This window comes from Rana temporaria, chromosome 8 (assembly GCF_905171775.1).
Source record: "Rana temporaria chromosome 8, aRanTem1.1, whole genome shotgun sequence".
NCBI lineage: Eukaryota > Metazoa > Chordata > Amphibia > Anura > Ranidae > Rana > Rana temporaria.
Genome location: NC_053496.1, coordinates 183,292,374 through 183,311,463, shown reverse-complemented (window position 1 = coordinate 183,311,463; position 19,090 = coordinate 183,292,374). Strand labels below are relative to the sequence as shown.

Sequence of the window (19,090 nt, the reverse complement as noted above, 5' to 3'; positions counted from 1 at the left end):
AAGATGAAGACTGGACTGATCCTGAAGACCTCCATCATTGGGTTATTGACTCCTCCCTCATTATCACTTTCTGTTTAAGGTTCCAAAGTTGGAGGATGTTATCACATTATTATCAACATGTAAAAGTCTGTGCTCCAATCACATCATCAGATATAAAATGTCCAGCTGGTAGGAAATGGGTGTAACAAAAGAGAATACATATTATGTTTATATATATAGCAGAGGGGAGAGAGGAGAATTTAGGAGTATGTAATGTACAACATATTGTATAAGATACAACAGATAGGACTATATAGTATCAGAATTATGTAATGTACAACATAGAGTATATAGTGCAGGGGTCAGGAGTATGTAATGTACAATATAGAGTATATAATGCAGGGGTCAGGAGTATGTAATGTACAATATAGAGTATATAATGCAGGGGTCAGGAGTATGTAATGTACAATATAGAGTATATAATGCAGGGGTCAGGAGTATGTAATGTACAATATAGAGTATATAATGCAGGGGTCAGGAGTATGTAATGTACAATATAGAGTATATAATGCAGGGGTCAGGAGTATGTAATGTACAATATAGAGTATATAATGCAGGGGTCAGGAGTATGTAATGTACAATATAGAGTATATAATGCAGGGGTCAGGAGTATGTAATGTACAATATAGAGTATATAATGCAGGGGTCAGGAGTAGGGATAAGCATGATGTTTGAGTCGAACGTAAGTTCAACTGGAACATCGGGTGTTCACCCGTTCGCCGAATTATGGAACGTTTGTGACAAATTCGAATGTCGCGGAATGCCCCAAAATGAACTGCGACATCGCAGTACATTAACGTCTGATGATTGGCCAAGACATGCATGCTTTGGTCAATCATAGCACGCTCCTCTGCGAGAGCCATAACTGGCCAAAAGCAGGGTGCCTTTGGCCAATAATGGCTCAGGTGGACTAAGTTCACATCCCACAATATATAAGGTTGCATACATAGGCCCGGATTCTCGTAGCACTTACGCCGACGTATCTCGAGATACGTCGCGTAAGTGTAACGATGCGCCGTCGTATCTGTGCGCTGTGCCCATAGAACTAGATACGCCTGAAAATAGGCTTCTTACGACCGACGTAACTTGCCTACGCCGGCGTATCTTGGGCGCATATTTACGCTGGAGGCATATGGGAATTTCGATTCCCATATGCAAATGAGTGAGATACGCCGATTTACGAACGTACTTGCGCCCGGCGCATTAATATACGCTGTTTACGTAAGTCGTACATCCGGCGTAAAGTTAAGCCTCATAAAGCAGGTGTAAGTCATGTTAAGGTATGGACCAGGGAACAGCCGTCGTATTTTACGTTGTTTACGTAGTAGTACGTGAATAGGGCTGGGCGTAGGTTACGTTCACGTCGTAGGCATTGAGCCGTCGTATCTTAGGGATTATATTCAACGTGATTCTGAGCATGCGCACTGGGATACGTCCACGGACGGCGCATGCGCACTGGCATACGTCCACGGACGGCGCATGCGCCGTTCGTTCGGCCCATCATTTGCATGTTGTCACGCTTCATTTAAATGGATCACGCCCACCTTCCACCTACTTTGAATTAGGCGGGCTTACGCCGAGGAATTTACGTCACGCCGACGCAACGTTGGGAGCATTTGCATTGTGAATTCGGTGCTTGCCTCTCTGCTTTACGTCGGCGTAGCGCATATGAGATGAGCTGGGCATTGTAGTGTCCCGATACCACTTTTTTAAGACAGAGTACAAGTACTGATACTTTTTTTTCAAGTATTCGCCGATACCGATACTTTTTTTAACCACTTGCCGCCCGCCAATGACAGATTGACGGCGGCAAAGTGGTTGCTAGTTCCTGACTGAATGTCATATGACGTCGTCAGGATATTGAGCCGCTGCGCGTCCCCGGGGGCGCGCTTCGCGACGATCGTTGTTGCGGGGTGTCAGTCTGACACCCCGCAACACCGATCTAGGAGACACTTTACCACGTGATCAGCCGTGTCCAATCACGGCTGATCACGATGTAAACAGGAAGAGCCGTTGATGGTTCTTCCTCACTCGCGGGGGGGGGGATATGATCCACATGTACAAATATATAAGAGGTCCATACAGTGGACTTGGTGTTGAGTTATTCACTTTACGGTCAACACTGAGGACAAGGGGGCACTCTTTACGTCTAGAGGAAAAGAGATTTCACCTCCAAATACGGAAAGGTTTCTTCACAGTAAGAGCTGTGAAAATGTGGAACAGACTCCCTCCAGAGGTGGTTCTGGCCAGCTCAGTAGATTGCTTTAAGAAAGGCCTGGATTCTTTCCTAAATGTACAGAATATAACTGAGTACTAAGATTTATAGGAAAAGTTGATCCAGGGTAAATCCGATTGCCTCTCGGGGGATCAGGAAGGAATTTTTTCCCCTGCTGTAGCAAATTGGATCTCATGCTCTGCTGGGGTTTTTTGCCTTCCTCTGGATCAACTGTGGGTATGGAGTTGGGTGTATGGGATTGTATTGTGTTTTTTATTTTATTTTTTTATTTTTTGTGGTTGAACTGGATGGACTTGTGTCTTTTTTCAACCTGACTAACTATGTAACTATGTAACTATGTAACTCGCGTCTGAGCCGATCGGCAGCTCTCCTGACAGGGGGGGTTCGCGCTGATTGTTTATCAGCGCAGCCCCCCCTCGGATCGCCACACTGGACCACCAGGGAAGCCAACACTAGACCACCAGGGAATAAAAAAAAAAAAAAAGGGGCAAAAAAATAAAAAAATAATAAAAAAAATATAAATAGAAAAAAGACAGTAAATAAAAAAGATGCCAATCAGTGCCCACAAATGGGCACTGATTGGCAACATGGATCCATCAGTGCCATCCCACAGTGTCCATCAGTGCCACCCCACAGTGCCAATCCATGCCCAGTGCCCACCTATCAGTGCCCATCTGTGCCACCCATAAGTACCTATCAGTGCCGCCCATGAGTACCCATATGTGCCGCCCATGAGTGCCCAGTGCCGCCTATGAGTGCCCTTCAGTGCTGCCTATGAGTGCCCATCAGTGCCGCCTATGCCCCCTATGATTCGACGCATGCGTGGAATTGCTTATATGACAGCGTCGCGCACGTCGCCGCGTCATCATCGCGGCGACGGCGCGACACGTCACTGCGGTGTAAATTCGGCGCGGATTTCGATCCGATGGTGAGTACACTCCATCGGATCAAAATCCTCAGAGGATTTATCCGCGAATACGGTCCGGCGGACCGTATCCGCGGATCAATCCTCTCGTGTGTACCCGGCATATGAGTGCCCATCAGTGCCGCCTATGAGTGCCCATCAGTGCCGCATACCAGCGCCCATCAGTGCCGCATACCAGCGCCGCCTATCAGTGCCACCTCATCGGTGCCCATCAGTACTACCTTATCGGTGCCCATCAGTGCCACCTCATCGGTGCCCATCAGTGCTGCCATATCAGTCCCCGTAATTGAAAGACAAAACGTACTTATTTACAAAAAAAATTACAGAAAAAAATAAAAACTTTTTTTTTTTTTCAAAATTTCCAGGCTTTTTTTTAGTTGTTGCGCAAAAATTATTTTTTTTTATTTGTGGGGAAAAAAGGACGCCAATTTTGTTTGGGTACAGTGTAGCATGACCGCGCAATTGTCATTCAAAGTGCGACAGTGCTGAAAGCTGAAAATTGGCTTGGGGGCGGGAAGGTGCGTAAGTGCCCCCCGGTATGGAAGGGGTTAATGTCATGTGACAGTGACGCATTGAAACCTGTTGCGTCAGTTTAGAAGTCCTTTGATAAAAGATACCAGCCAGTCTGCAGCCCTGCAAACACCATTTGCGCCGTCGTAACTCCTCATCTGGCCCCGGGTATCTATGCGACCGATTCTTAGAATCAGTTACGCATAGATATCCATTAGATCTGACATGCGTAAGGCTGTTACGCTGTCAGATCTTAAAAGCAATTTTTTTTCCCGCCGCTAGGTGTCACATCGTCGTTTTCCCCGTCGTCTATGCAAATGAGGTAATTACGCGAGATTCCCGACATACGCGCGGTCAACGCTGAGAATTTACGTCGTTTCCGTAGCGTACACGACGCGTAAGGTTGCCCCTGCTATTAGGAGGGGCAACCAATGTTAAGTATGGCCGTCGTTCCCGCGTCGAATTTAAAAATAATTACGTTGTTTGCGTAAGACGTCCGTGAATGGCGCTGGACGCCATTTACGTAAACATCTAAGCAAATGACGTCGGGGCGACGTCATTTAGCGCAATGCACGTCGGGTAATTTACCCGACGGAGCATGCGCAGTACGCTCGGCGTGGGAGCGCGCCTAATTTAAATGGTGCCCGCCCCATTTGAATTGGGCGGGCTTGCGCGAGCGATTTTAACGATACACCGCCGCAAGTTTACAGGTAAGTGTTCTGAGAATCAGGCTGTAAACCTGTAAACCTGCGGCGGTGTAACGTAAATCACATACGTTACGCTGCCCAGGAGCAACGTAATTGTATGAGAATCCGGGCCAAAGAGGTTTGAAAACATTGGCCCAGATTCACAGACAGCAAGCGCACATTACGCCGCCGTAGAGTAACCCCTGTACGCTACGCCAATGCAGCGCAGAGAGGCAAGCATGGAATTCTGCAAGCCAGTGCTGCCAACGTTGCACCAGCGTGGCGTGGATTTCGAAGGCGTACGCCGGCGTAGGGGGAAGTGGGCGTGACCCATGCAAATGAGGCGTGACCCCATGCAAATGATGGGCCGAGCGCCAAGACAAGTACGTATAACGAACTGCATCCCCCTGCGCCTGCTCACAACCACGTCGGAACAACTGCCTAAGCTACGCCGGATCACTGCGTACACCGTGGGCCGGATTCATGTAGATCTGCGGATCTTTAGATCCGCTAGATCTACCTGGTTTACGATCCGCCGGTGCAATTTAGCGAGGCTAGTGCATGATTCACCAAGCACTTACCTCGCAAACTGCACCGTCGGAAACCTAACTCCCCCCGGCGAAATGCAAATTCCGCGGCTAGGGGGAGTGTACAATTTAAATCAGGCGCGTTCCCACGCCGATTTAACTGCGCATGCGCCGCCGTGAAAAAGCCCCGTGCGCATGCTCCAAATGACGTTGCTAGTTAGCGGCGGGTACGTCAATTGCAGCCATCGGTATTCCCGATCGCGTTACGCAAACGACGTAAAAAAATTAAAACTCGGCGCGGGAACGTTGGCCATACTTAACATTAGCTACCCCTCATAGAAGCAGGGGTAGCTATCCGCCGGAAAAAGCCGAATGCAAACGACGTAGAAAACGAGCGACGGGCGGGCGTACGGATGTGAATCGGCGGTTTTCCTCATTTGCATATGCGACGTGTAAAAAATAGCGACGACAGCTAGCGGCCGGCGGGAGATTACAGCCTAAGATTCGACTGGTGTAAGTCACTTACACCAGTCGGATCTAAGGGAGATCTATGTGGAATCTGATTCTTATGAATCAGTCGCATAGCTCCGACCGTCTGATCTCACAGATCCGACCGTCGGGTCTCACAGATACGACGGCGTATCAGGAGATCCGCCGGCGTATCTATTGATGAATCTGGCCCCGTGAACGTAACCTACGCCCAGCCAGACACATGTCCAACGTACAATACGCCGGCTTGTGTTCCCTGGTGCAGACCTGAGCATGTCTGTTGCTGGGTTACACCTCCTTTATGGGGAATAACTTTACGCCGGACGTACAACTTACGCGCATCTCGCGTAGCCTGCGTCGGGCGCACTCACGTTCGTGAATCGCCGCATTTCCCTCATTTGCATGTTTGAATGGCTAATCAATGGGAGCGGCACCATGCGCCCAGCCTAAATGTACGCCGGCGTAAGCAAGCTACGTCGGCAGGGTGTAGCCTGTTTTTAGGCGCATATTAGTTTGTGGGTCTGGCGCACAGATACGACGGCGCACATTTGCACTTACGTCGGCGTAACTTGTTATACGTGGGCGTAAGCGCTTTGTGAATCTGGGCCATTGTACTTAGCAGCACTCATCTAATGCCCTATCTGCACACTATGGGCCAGATTCTCAAAAGAATTACGCCGGTGTATCTACAGATACACCGGCGTAATTCGAAAAATCCCGCCGGCGTATCATTGTTTTGTATTCTCAAAACAAGATACGCCAGAATTACGCTAGGATCTGACTGGTGTAAGTCACTTACACCGTCGGATCCTAAATGCAAGACTACGCTGGCCGCTAGGTGGCTTTTACGTCGATTTCAGCGTTGCATATGCAAATGAGCCGAATACGCCGATTCCCGAACGTTTCTGTGCCGCTTCGCCGTAGTTTACGTCGTTTCCGTAAGCGTAAGGTTACCCCTGCTATATGAGGGGTAACCTTACGTCGGTCCGCCGTATGCCATGTTAAGTATGGCCGTCGGGACAGCGTCGGGTTTTTCCGTCGTTTACGTAACTCGTCGCGAATAGGGCTGTGCGTTAATTACGTTCACGTCGCAACCAATGTATTTGCGGCGTAATACGGAGCATGCGCAGTGGCCTACGTTTAAGGCCGGCGCATTCGCAGTTCGTTCGGCACGGGGGCGCGCTTAATTTAAATACAAGCCGCCCCCTTTGATTTACGCTGGGGATACGCCGGGCCATTTAGACTACGCCGCCGCCGCAAATTACGGAGCAAGTGCTTGGAGAATACGGCATTATAATATAGAATATGTCATTACCACAACCATTCCATTCAGGGGATAACGTATTGCCTATGGAGAGATTATATACTGTAGTGAATTAGAGGGAATGGAACACTATGGGCCAGATTCAGATAGATCTTTAGATCCGCGTAATCTATCTGATTTAAGATACGCTGCCGCAAGTTTTAGTGGCAAGTGGGTAATTCACAAAACACTTACCTCCAAATTTGCGGCGGCTGATCTTAAATCCCCCGGCGGAATTCAAATTCCGCGGCTAGGGGGGAGTGTAGCATTTAAATCAGGCGTGTCCCCGCGCCAATTTAACTGCGCATGCGCCGTCCGCGAATTTTCCCGGCGTGCATTGCTCCCACTGACGTCACTAGGACGTCAGTGGTTGCGACGTGAGCGGGACTTGCGACGCGCGTGTTCGTGAATCGGCGTACGCAAACGACGTAGGAAAATTCAAATTCGACGCGGGAACGCCGGCTATACTTAACATTGGCTGCGCCTGATAAAAGAAGGGGTAAGTATACGACGGAAAACCGCTACGGAAACGACGTAAGAACACTGCGACGGGTCCGCGTACCTTCGTGAATTTCGCGTATCTCGCTGATTTACATATTATTCAGTGTAAATCAGCGGGAACGCCCCCGGCGCCATTTTTAAATTGAAAAAAAGATCCGACAGTGTAACACATTGTAACACTGTCAGATCTTAGCCCTATCTATGCGTATCTGATTCTATGAATCAGGCGCATAGATAGGACCAGTGTAAGTCAGAGATACGATGGTGTATCTGTAGATAATACACCGGAGTATCTTTTTGTGAATCTGGCCCTATATATTCAGTGAATTCCGATGTACACAGTATATAATACAGTGCAGCTGGTGTACAGGTTCTAATAAAGTGCAGACGGAGTAAACTATATAATACAGTGCAGTTTTTAAAAAAAAAAAATCCCCATCATGTCCGGAAGGCCACTAAGTAGAGGCAGACGCTCACAGACCAATAAAAGAGGGCCAGCAGCCTCTGTGTCTACAGTGAACAGTGGTGGTCGTGGACACGGTGCATCCTCTGCAGGTGCCTGTGGGGCCACGCTTGTCATTTTTTTCTGCTGCTGGCCGTGTTATTGAGCCACAACCAGGGTTGGACTGGCCATCGGGACTACCGGGAGTTTCCCGGTGGGCCGATGGCTCAGTGGGCCAGTTGTCACTCAGGGGCGTCAGGAGGGGGTGGCTAAAGCCCCGAATGGGTCCCCAAAAAGCCCGGAGTCCGCCCTGAGTGTAAACATCCAGACCAGTGATGATTGGTGGGCAAGCGGGGGCGTGCGGCCGCAGTGAGAGTGGAGCTGTCAAAACGATGTCGGGCAGGGTTGGACTGGCCATCGGGACTACCGGGAGTTTCCCGGTGGGCCGATGGCTCAGTGGGCCAGTTGTCACTCAGGGGCGTCGGGAGGGGGTGGCTAAAGCCCCGAATGGGTCCCCAAAAAGCCCGGAGTCCGCCCTGAGTGTAAACATCCAGACCAGTGATGATTGGTGGGCAAGCGGGGGCGTGCGGCCGCAGTGAGAGTGGAGCTGTCAAAACGATGTCGGGGATGGGCGGGGCCAATATGCGGGGGCACCCCCATCATCAGTGCTTGGATGTGACAGCTCCACTCTCACTGCAGCAGCAAGCCCGATACCAATGTGCGGGGCCCCTTTCCTCCAGTACATTTGCAAACACTGCCTGTATACACTCTGACAGTTAGAATGTATACAGGCAGTGTTTGCTATGTACTGGACGAAGGGGGCCCCGCACATCGGTATCGGGTCATGCGGCTGCAGAGTCTGACTGCTGGCTGGGGAGGAAGGTGGTGGCCGCACCCGTTGCCACTACTGCAAGTAGGGTGGAGTGCACTGTGCAGGGTGACAACAGTGAACCCGTTGAACATCCTGCCTGTGTGTCCTCTCCCGTGTAACTCCTCCTCCTTCCCCCCCACAGCCGCTCTCATCCATACAATAGAAGACTGTCCGAGCAGAAGTTGCTGTTAAAAAGTTAAAAAGCCTGTGATTGGTTGCTAGGGGCAGTCCTAGCAACCAATCGTCTGTCTGTAACATTGAAAGTTGAACAGCTCCCGCCTTCTGCTTGGACGCTTCGCATCCTCTGAGTGTCTTCTCCCTGCTGTGTAAGGTAAGGGAGGGGGCACTGACATAAAGGGAGCTGTGTTTTGTTGCAAAGGATACCAAAAAGAAGGGGACTGTGTAAGGAGGGGGGGGGGTCAGTGTTTGTGTAAGGAGGGGGGGTCAGTGTTTGTGTAAGGAGGGGGGGGGCAGTGTTTGTGTAAGGAGGGGGGGGGGCAGGGTTTGTGTGAGGAGGGGGGTCAGTGTTTGTGTAAGGAGGGGGGGGGGGGCAGTGTTTGTGTAAGGAGGGGGGGGGGGGTCAGTGTTTGTGTGAGGAGGGGGGTCAGTGTTTGTGTAAGGAGGGGGGGTCAGTGTTTGTGTGAGGAGGGGGGTCAGTGTTTGTGTAAGGAGGGGGGGGGCAGTGTTTGTGTAAGGAGGGGGGGGTCAGTGTTTGTGTGAGGAGGGGGGTCAGTGTTTGTGTAAGGAGGGGGGGTCAGTGTTTGTGTGAGAAGGGGGGGTCAGTGTTTGTGTAAGGAGGGGGGGGGGCAGTGTTTGTGTAAGGAGGGGGGGGTCAGTGTTTGTGTAAGGAGGGGGGGCAGTGTTTGTGTAAGGAGGGGGGGGTCAGTGTTTGTGTAAGGAGGGGGGGTCAGTGTTTGTGTAAGGAGGGGGGGGCAGTGTTTGTGTAAGGAGGGGGGGGCAGTGTTTGTGTAAGGAGGGGGGGGCAGTGTTTGTGTAAGGAGGGGGGGTCAGTGTTTGTGTGAGGAGGGGGGTCAGTGTTTGTGTAAGGAGGGGGGGGGCAGTGTTTGTGTAAGGAGGGGGGGTCAGTGTTTGTGTAAGGAGGGGGGGTCAGTGTTTGTGTAAGGAGGGGGGGGGCAGTGTTTGTGTAAGGAGGGGGGGTCAGTGTTTGTGTAAGGAGGGGGGGTCAGTGTTTGTGTAAGGAGGGGGGGGGGCAGTGTTTGTTTCAGGAGGGGGGTCAGTGTATGTGTCTGATTTTTTTTTTTAATATGCAGCGGGGGGGGGGGGGGAAATGCACTGCCGCTGGTCATAGTAACTGATTTATTAGACCCTTTCACACTGAGCCGCCCATAGCGTCGGCGGTAAAACGCCGCTATTTTTACCGCCGACAATTGCGTATAGTTTTTGTGTGTGTGCAAAAATTAAGTGGGCCGGTCTGGATGAAGTCCAGGGCCAAATTTTTGTCCCAGTCCACCCCTGGCCACAACATGCAGAAGAGTTGGTGGAGTGGTTAACGAAGCCGTCCTCATCCTCTGTCACCCAGGCTCAGAGTAGTTTGCCTTCCAACGCAGCTGCCAAAGCGACCTATTTCACCAGCTCCTTGTCCACAGTAACTCCTTCAATAGCCCCACCATCATGCTCGGAGGAGTCACCAGAATTATTCGACCATAGTGTAGGTTACATGTGCAGCAATTTGAAAGTTCCGATGTTGATTCCCAGGTTGAGGAAGGGAGTAACGTGAGCCTAGAGAGAGGGTGTGCCACAGAAGGACAAAAAACTGGCAGTCATGTTCCCTCAGCTGCAGCATACTGCCAAGTTTGCTCCAGTGACAAGGAGAGGGGGTGATGAAGTCACTGACCGTACTTGGGTATCTGAGAGAAGAGAGAAGGAGGCACAACTCCAATGAGGCAGGATGTCCTCCAGGGGTCAGCTTAAGGGCAGCCACCCTTTATCCATCACATCACAGAGCTCAGCAGGTGCAGGGCGCAGCTGAATCCCAGCTGATTTGAAAAAGTTTCTTGGTGTGGGCTTTTTTCGACACGTGTGCAGCAGATAGCACCGTTGCTGTTTTCAAACTATGTCTGAAGTGGATCAAGCATGGCCAGAACAGCAGCCGCTTGGGCACCACATGCTTGACCAGACATAGGACGACCTGCCATGCAGTCCATTGGCAACAGCACCTTGAAGACCCACATCTTTGAAAAAAGGCAGACTTCTCCTTGCTCCTCATCTGGGTTCTCGAACCCTAATATACCTTCAGTCCTCTCAAAATTCTACACTGAGAGGAATGAAGGTATACCAATAGGTGCCACAAGTATTTGCAGCCATAACAGTACCACATCTAATTTTGCTGTGGTACTGTTATGAACATGGGAAAGATGCGCTACTTTACAGGCATACCAAGGACACCCCCCCAGGCACAATATTTAAGGGAATCTTTCATTTTTATTATTTCACTTTAGGCATTCTTAAAATCAATGCTCCTGGAAAAACGGCTGTTTTTAAAACTTTTTTTTGCATTGATACATGTCCCCTGGGGCAGGACCCGGGTCCCCAAACACTTTGTATGGGCGGCCTGCCTTTAAAATGCTTCCACGCATGCGTCGAAGTCATTCGACGCATGCGAGGGATGGCGGGCGGCAGGACATGTACGGTAGGTCTGTACAGACGACCGTACATGTCCGGGCGGACAGGTTTCCAGCGGACTGTTTTAAAGCAAGTCCAGGAAACAGTTGTCCGCTGGAAACCTGTCCGATCCACCCGAAAATGGTCCGCTCGGGCCTACACACGGCCAAACATGTCTGCTGAAACTGGTCTGCAGACCAGTTTCAGCAGACATGTTTGGCCGTGAGTACGGGGCCATAGACTTTAACGGTGTTCGCACACATTTTTTGCCTGTTCGTGGTGTGTCTGCAGCACAGAGAAGGAAGATTATCTGAGAGAAGTACAGTAAAACCTTGGTTTGAGAGTAACTTGGTTTGAGAGCATTTTGCAAGACAAGCAAAAAATTTTTAATTAAATTTTGCCTTGATATACAAGCGATGTCTTGATATAAGAGTAGCGTCATGTCACAACTGAGTATAAAAAAATAAGAGAGGAGCCTCCAAGTGTAGCAATATGGTTACGTTTAATGAAGGTACAACATTTAGCAAATTATTGCTACACTTAGAGGCTCCTCTCTTCTCTTTTATATCCTGTAAAAAAATGCTTTGATATACAAGTGCTTTGGATTACAAGCATGTTTCTGGAGTGAATTATGAGTGAGTGAGTAACTTGTATAGTGCTACAAATGCGAACTAATTCGCCTCAAGGCGCTTTTTGTGCATCCATTGTCGTCCTGATCCTGCAGAAGAGGTGGGTCTTTAGTTTTTTCCTAAAGGCCGCGATTGGCGACAAAGGGTTTTATTTTCTCGCATAAGTATTGAGGAGCGTTTCCTTGTGAGCATTTGTGAGTGAGGCAGAGGGTCTTGAATGTGACCCGATCCTTTACGGCTTGCCAGTGGAGGGACCTCAAGACCGGGGATATTGATTCCCATGTTTTCCTACCTGTTACCAGTCTGGCTGCCGTGTTCTGGACTTATGCTCGCAATCCAAGGTTTTACTGTACAGGAATACAGGATGGGGAACACAGCTCAGGAAAGTGACCAGGGGATTACAGGCTGATATCACCCAGTCCCCGCCCTACTCTGGACCAATCAGTGAGCAGTATGGGTGGAGGAATGGATTTAGTGTTAATGACCCACCTGTGCTGATCTCTGTAGGAGTGTCCTCCTCTATAAATGTCCCTGTTATTCCATCCTCCTCCATAGACTGCTGATCATCCCTCACATACGTCTCTTCTTCTTCTGATTTCACCTCAAATTCTATATCGATTGGATCTCCACTCTAAACCAAGAAAATTAGAGAGAATATCATCTGTAAGTTGATATTGTGAGATCACATAAAAAATCCACACATTGGAGTAGATTTACTAAAACTGGAGCACTCCGAAATATAGTGCAGCTGTGAATTGTAGCCAATTAGCTTCTAACTTCAGCTCGTTCAATTAAGCCTTGGCAATAAAACCTGGAAGCTGATTGGTTTATTTGCAAAAGTGCACCAGTTTTTGCACTCTCCAGCTTTAGTAAATCCACACATTGTCACTGTAAGTGTATGTTCTAGATTCTCCGTCCCACCAACCTTGTAACAGTGAGGGATGGTGTGACCTTCCTGTGTGGAATCCCGGGAATACAGAGGACGGGGACATCTCTCTGGTGGGTTGCTGGTATTAGGTGGCTCCGTAATATCCTTGAGTCCTTCTGAAAACTCCTCCATAACCCCATACTCCTCATCCTCCTCTTTAAACTCTTCTTTGACAAAAATGTTATCATCCCCGAGATTTCCAATCTGCAATATATTATAAAACATTTATTGTAACACACATGCTTGTGTATAATGTATAACTACCAGTGATTGTTCCTCATCTACCTGATGGTGAGGGATGGTGTGACCTTCCTGTGTGGAATCCCAGGAATACAGAGGACGGGGACATCTCTCTGGTGGGTTTCTGTAGCTGGATGACTCCACCTTGGTGTCCTGGTACAGATCTTTGTGTCCTTTTGGAAACTCCTCCATCCCCCCATCCTCCTCTTTTATCTCTTCTTTAACCTCAACTTTAGAATCTCTCAGGTTTCCACTCTGAATATATAATAAAAATGACATCAATGGTAACAATGCAGATAATGTACAGATCCTAATGATACTATCAGTGATTGTTCCTCATCTACCTGATGATGGTGGGGGATGGTGTGACCTTCCTGTGTGGAATCCCGGGAATACAGAGGACGGGGACATCTCTCTGGTGGTTTTCTGGTATTAGGCGGCTCCATCATATCCTTGTGTCCTGAAAGCTCCTTCATTACACCATATTCCTCGTCCTCTTCTTTAATAACACAATTATAATCCTCAAGGTTTCCACTCTGAATATATAATAAAACATTTATTGTAACAAACATGATTGTGTATAAATCCTATCGATAATTGTTACTAGGGATGAGCCGAACACCCCCTGGTTCGGTTCGCATCCAGAAAATGCGAACGAACCGAAAGTTCGCACGAACTTTCGAACACTGATAAAGTCTATGGGACTAGAAGGTGAGAAATCAAAAGTGAGAGTTTTAAAGGCTAATATGCAAGTTATTGTCCTAAAAAGCGTTTGGAGACCCGGGGTCCTGCCCCAGGGGACATGTATCAATGCCAAAAAAGTTTTAAAAACAGCATTTTTTTCAGCAGCAGTGATCTTAATAATGCTTAAAGCGGAGGTTCACCCATACCTTACACATTTTCCCCTTAGATTCCTGCTCGTTTTGTCTAGGGGAATCGGCTATTTGTTTTAAAATATGAGCTGTACTTACCTGTTTACGAGATGCATCTTCTCCGCCGCTTCCGGGTATGGGCTGCGGGACTGGGCATTCCTTCTTGATTGACAGTCTTCCGAGAGGCTTCCGAGGGTCGCATCCATCTCGTCACGATTTTCCGAAAGAAGCCGAACGTCGGTGCGCAGGCGCAGTATAGAGCCGCACCGACGTTCGACTTCTTTCGGCTACGAGTGACGCGATGGATGCGACCGTCGGAAGCCTCTCGGAAGACTGTCAATCAAGAAGGAACGCCCGCTCCCGAAGACCCATACCCGGAAGCGACGGAAGAAGATGAATCTCGAAAACCGGTAAGTACGGATCATATTTTAAAACAACTAGCCGATTCCCCTAGACAAAACGAGCAGGAATCTAAGGGGAAAAAAAAAAGGAATTGGGTGAACTCCCGCTTTAAAGTGAGAAGAAGTGAAATATTCCTTTAAATATCGTACCTGGAGGGTGTATACAGTATGCTTATGAAGTGCCATGTGTTTCCCGGGTTTAGAACAGTCCCTGCACAAAATTAAATTTCTAAAGGAATAAAAGTCATTTAAAACTGCTTGCGGCTTTAATGTAATGTTGATTCCCGGCAATATAGATGAAAAGTATTGAGAAAAACGGCATGGGTAACCCCTCCCCCCCCCCCCCAGCCTATTACCAGGCCCTTTGGGTCTTGTATGGATATTAAGGGGGAACCCCGCACCCACATTAAAAAAAGAAAAGGCGTGGGGCCCCCAGGCCCTATATACTCTTCTTAACAGCAGTATACTGTTAAATGCTGAGGGGCAAGGGGAAGAGGTGACAGATAGAACAGAGAGGATATAGTGGACATAGAAGACATATGCCTCTAACAGGTGACATGCGATGTGTCAAAAACCTCTTCCTCTCCAGGCGTTGCTTCCAAAATATTCAGACATAACTTCATTATATGATGGTTTATTCTCCAAACGATATGACAGCAAACAGTTTATGCTTACATTGTTACGTTGTTACAGACATCATGGCAGGTAGGCATCACAAAGTTGCAGAAGGAGGAAATAGATGTTAAGATGATTTGATCTCTCTTGCTTGGGAGAGGGTCCCATCCCTCCCCCCATCTCTCCTGTCGGGCCGGGAGACCCAGGAAATCCTAACTTACTACGCTCATCATGTGTTCTTATACAAGTTTAACAGCTAACTAAGCACAATTGGCTCGTTTCCAAAGAAGGTTGCGATGATCGTTCACACCCACTTAGGTATTTTTAAGTAACATCTCCAACCTCTTTCTTGACGCAAGTGTTCAAGAATAGATGTGGCCTACAACAGATGTAACTGACCTTGTTTGCCCTCAAAGCTACCATGTCTAAACCAAAATGATTCAGAGACCTTTATAACATAATATCAATACATTTAAAATCTAACAATTCCCCCTTAATGCACTGTAATTAACAAACAAAATAAGTGCATTCATCTTAAATAATAAAGGTTTCTGATTCACTTTTTTCCAATACAAACAAAAACAATTTAACAGTTCAGATATTGTACATAAACTTTTTCCAAAATTCTGCGATATTCCTGTGAAATATTTAACCATTTCATTCCTTTAAGAAATTATAAATTATTATATTATTAATTAATTTTTAATTTATTCTCCATCTAAATGATGTAATATTAAAATGTTTCTTCCTTTACCTTCATAAATTTTACTTCTTATAACTTCAACCATATCATAAAACTATTTTATCATAAAGAAGAAATAAATATATTTGATGTATCAAATTATATTACTCTATAATATTAATTAATAAATACAAATTTTTTCATTTCTTTTGAAATTTCAATAACCAAATTTCTTCAGTATAAGTTTTTTATACATTATCCTAGACACTGAACAATTATAAACATAATACGTAATCTACTTGTTTGTGGATACATAAAAACATAACTTTCCCATTATTTGATTGTCATATTTTTATATATTCTATCTTTCTTTCTATTTATATTTCTATCTTTTTAATCTATTTATATTTTATTTATTTATCCATATAATTTATTTATTTATCTATCCATATAATTTATTTATCTATCCATGACCAGCAAGCAACTCTTTCTTTTATTTATTTTTCAATGTTCCATATTATTTAAAGAGGTGGTTCACCCTCAGTGACACGATTTTACCATCGAGACAGGCATTGTAGCGCGAGCTACAGTATGCCTGTCCCGATTTTTTTACCCCCGTACTCACAGTGTACTCGTACATTATAGATTTCGGCTCCCGCGGGGAATGGGCGTGCCTATGGAGAGGGAGGATGATTGACGGCCGGCCCTGGCACGTCACTCTCCCCGAAGACAGCCGGAGTAGGTCTTGGCTCTTCACGGCGCCTGCGCACAGGCGCCGTGAAGAGCCAAGCCTATTTCGGCTATTTCCGGAGAAGCGTGACGCGCCAGAGCCGGCCGTCAATCATCCTCCGTCTCCATAGGCACGCCCATTCCCCGAGGGGAGTCGGTATCTTCGATGTACGAGTACACGGTGAGTACGGGGATAAAAAAATCGGGACAGGCATACTGTAGCTCGCGCTACAATGCCTGATTTTATGGTAGAAGAATTTTTTTTTTTTTTTGGGTTTATAGGGTGAACCCCCGCTTTAATTCAACAATAATTCTGTTTAGATACTTTAAAATCTTTTTCTTCCAAACAAGCCTGTATGTTTTTTAACTTATATTAATACTTCAAATGTATACTTTGTTATACATTCTTGTAATAACAAACTATCCATCCAATATTTTCAAGTTATGTGTTCTATAAAAATGAATACAAAAATAATTATTCTATGTGAAATAATAATTTTATGTGTATCAATATGTATTCTTATAACAAATTTAGAAACCAAAATATAACAACTATTTTTCCATATTTCAAAAATTCAAAAAATTCCTATATTAGAACTACATTCCAACTCCCCCTTACATAATGATCAATCGATCAATATGTCACTTTTGATGTAAGTCCATATGAATAAATCATTGAAGTTCATCCAAAAATGATGATCCTTGATAACATGATTTTGAAAAACTAGAAGTAATAACAAAATAGAATTTTAGTTGTGCTTGTTTCATGGTCATGAAAGAAAACAAAAAATAAAATAACCTTCCCAATTGAAATCTGATATTTCAGTTGGCATTCGTATTGACATCCCTGGTACCTTTAGAACTATGATTCCTAACCAGAACTTTAGCTACTGGAATAAATTATGAAACATACTCATAAAAAGTAGAAATCTTATTCAGAACATAATTTCTATTCAAATTTAGCAAAGGCCTAGCCATATTTTGTGAACAAACTTCTGAAATTCCTATACTTGTACTTTGTCTTATTCAACAGATTGCAAATAACTACATATGCTAATTTAAAAAAAACATAGAAGAACAGACATTCTTCATCCTGTCATTAACTCAAAAAAATGTAACCAACCCTTACTTTAGAAAAGGTTTTAAACCAAAAATATAACAGGTAAATAAATCACTTAGTATTTACCTTTTCTTGAATCATCTTACCCTATTTAGACTTTAAAATACTATTGTAGCGTTCTATAATATCAGGGTACTAAAGATGATAAGAAACAATAACTTTATCAAATACTAAAATTGCATACATGTCCTTCATCACCTGTCCTATAAAAATGGAAAAAATCATTATCTGATTCCATGGTTGAAAACAATCCCCAATGGAATGTGACAAAATTCATAACTTAGTTTTCATTAAAAATATATTAATTTTCCTAGAACTACCTCAATTCATTTTATCCAAAAAATTAACTAAAAAGGAAAAAACATACTTGTAAACTCCTTCAGCAGGTGAAAAAATCTAATATACTCAATCTACATAGATTGCAAATCTCTCAATACTTTATAGTATCAGATCACTCTTTGCCTTTTGAATTGCTCTATAAACATAATAAAACAATATTCAGAAGTTTGATAACAAAAATGCTCTAATAATGAGTAGTTCAAAATTTCTTTCATTAGCTCAAACAAAAAATCAATTAATCAATTTGTCAGTCAATCTGTCAGGTACCTGGATATGCAAAAATAAATATTTTCATTTAAAAATAACTATCCATTATTGTTGGAATCAATTATTTTTACAATTAATTTTATCTTCATTATCAGTCTGTACTGAGACAACATTTTCATCGTCCCCCTTTTTATTCTGTGACTAATTATATTTTGTAAACATAATATTTTACCATATTATTGTACTTTTCTTTACTATACTTTACTTATGATTGCTTTAATTTTGCAAAAGAACATTTAGGTTGGGCTATGCCAAATATTTTATTTCAGAAAGAAACTTAAATCATGTTTAAGTATATTTTCTGAACCGACTTATACAATATGGTTAATTGATCCACATGCTAGATATGTGCATTCCCGTTCGTACGAATGTTATTTTCGTACGAAAATGTTCATTTTCGTACCCGCAGAATAATGTGTACATACGAAAAAATTTAAGCACCAAAATACGAAAACGACGGGATTACGAATGAGTCGCATAACGAACAACCGCAAATACGAACGAACGATCCGACGAAAATACGACAAAACGAAAACGGCAAAAGAACGAATATGACATCTATAACAAAAGATTTTCATTCTGTATTTTGTTTGATTCCTTTTTCTGTTTGTATGTTCATATGACATCCTTTAACAAAAGATTTGTATTCTGTATTTTGAATTCCTTTTTTCTGTTCGTAATTTGGTTTCAAAATACAGAATGCAAATCTTTTGTTATAGATGTAATTTTCGTTTTTTTGAATGGGCAGTGAGTGTAGTTAGTGAAGCAGCTTCTCTTTTGTGCTGAGTACAGTAGTACAGTAGAGCCAAATAAACTTTTCTGTGGATTTTCGTCTGAAGGGAGAGATCAGTTGGCTAGACTTTTGTACCTGGAACCCAAAAATGGTTTTCTGATGGAGTTTAAAAACGAACGAACGTTCGGTAAAACGATCGTTTTTATGTTTGTTGTTAAAAAAGTCTGACCAAGTGTATGGGGCTTAACAATAGTTAATATGGATGAGCCGCGTGTTGAAAGTGCCGCGAATCCCGCGATATATTTACGAAAGTACAAAATGAGGAAAATTCACGAAAATTATTGTCTAACAAGTAACGAACATGAATTAAACAGAATAACGAAC

General features: G+C 45.0%; 1 pseudogene; it reads right to left on the bottom strand.

The window, feature by feature from the left end:
• Nucleotides 1-19,090, bottom strand: part of LOC120910596 — a 38,227-nt pseudogene that overhangs the window by 3,337 nt on the left and 15,800 nt on the right.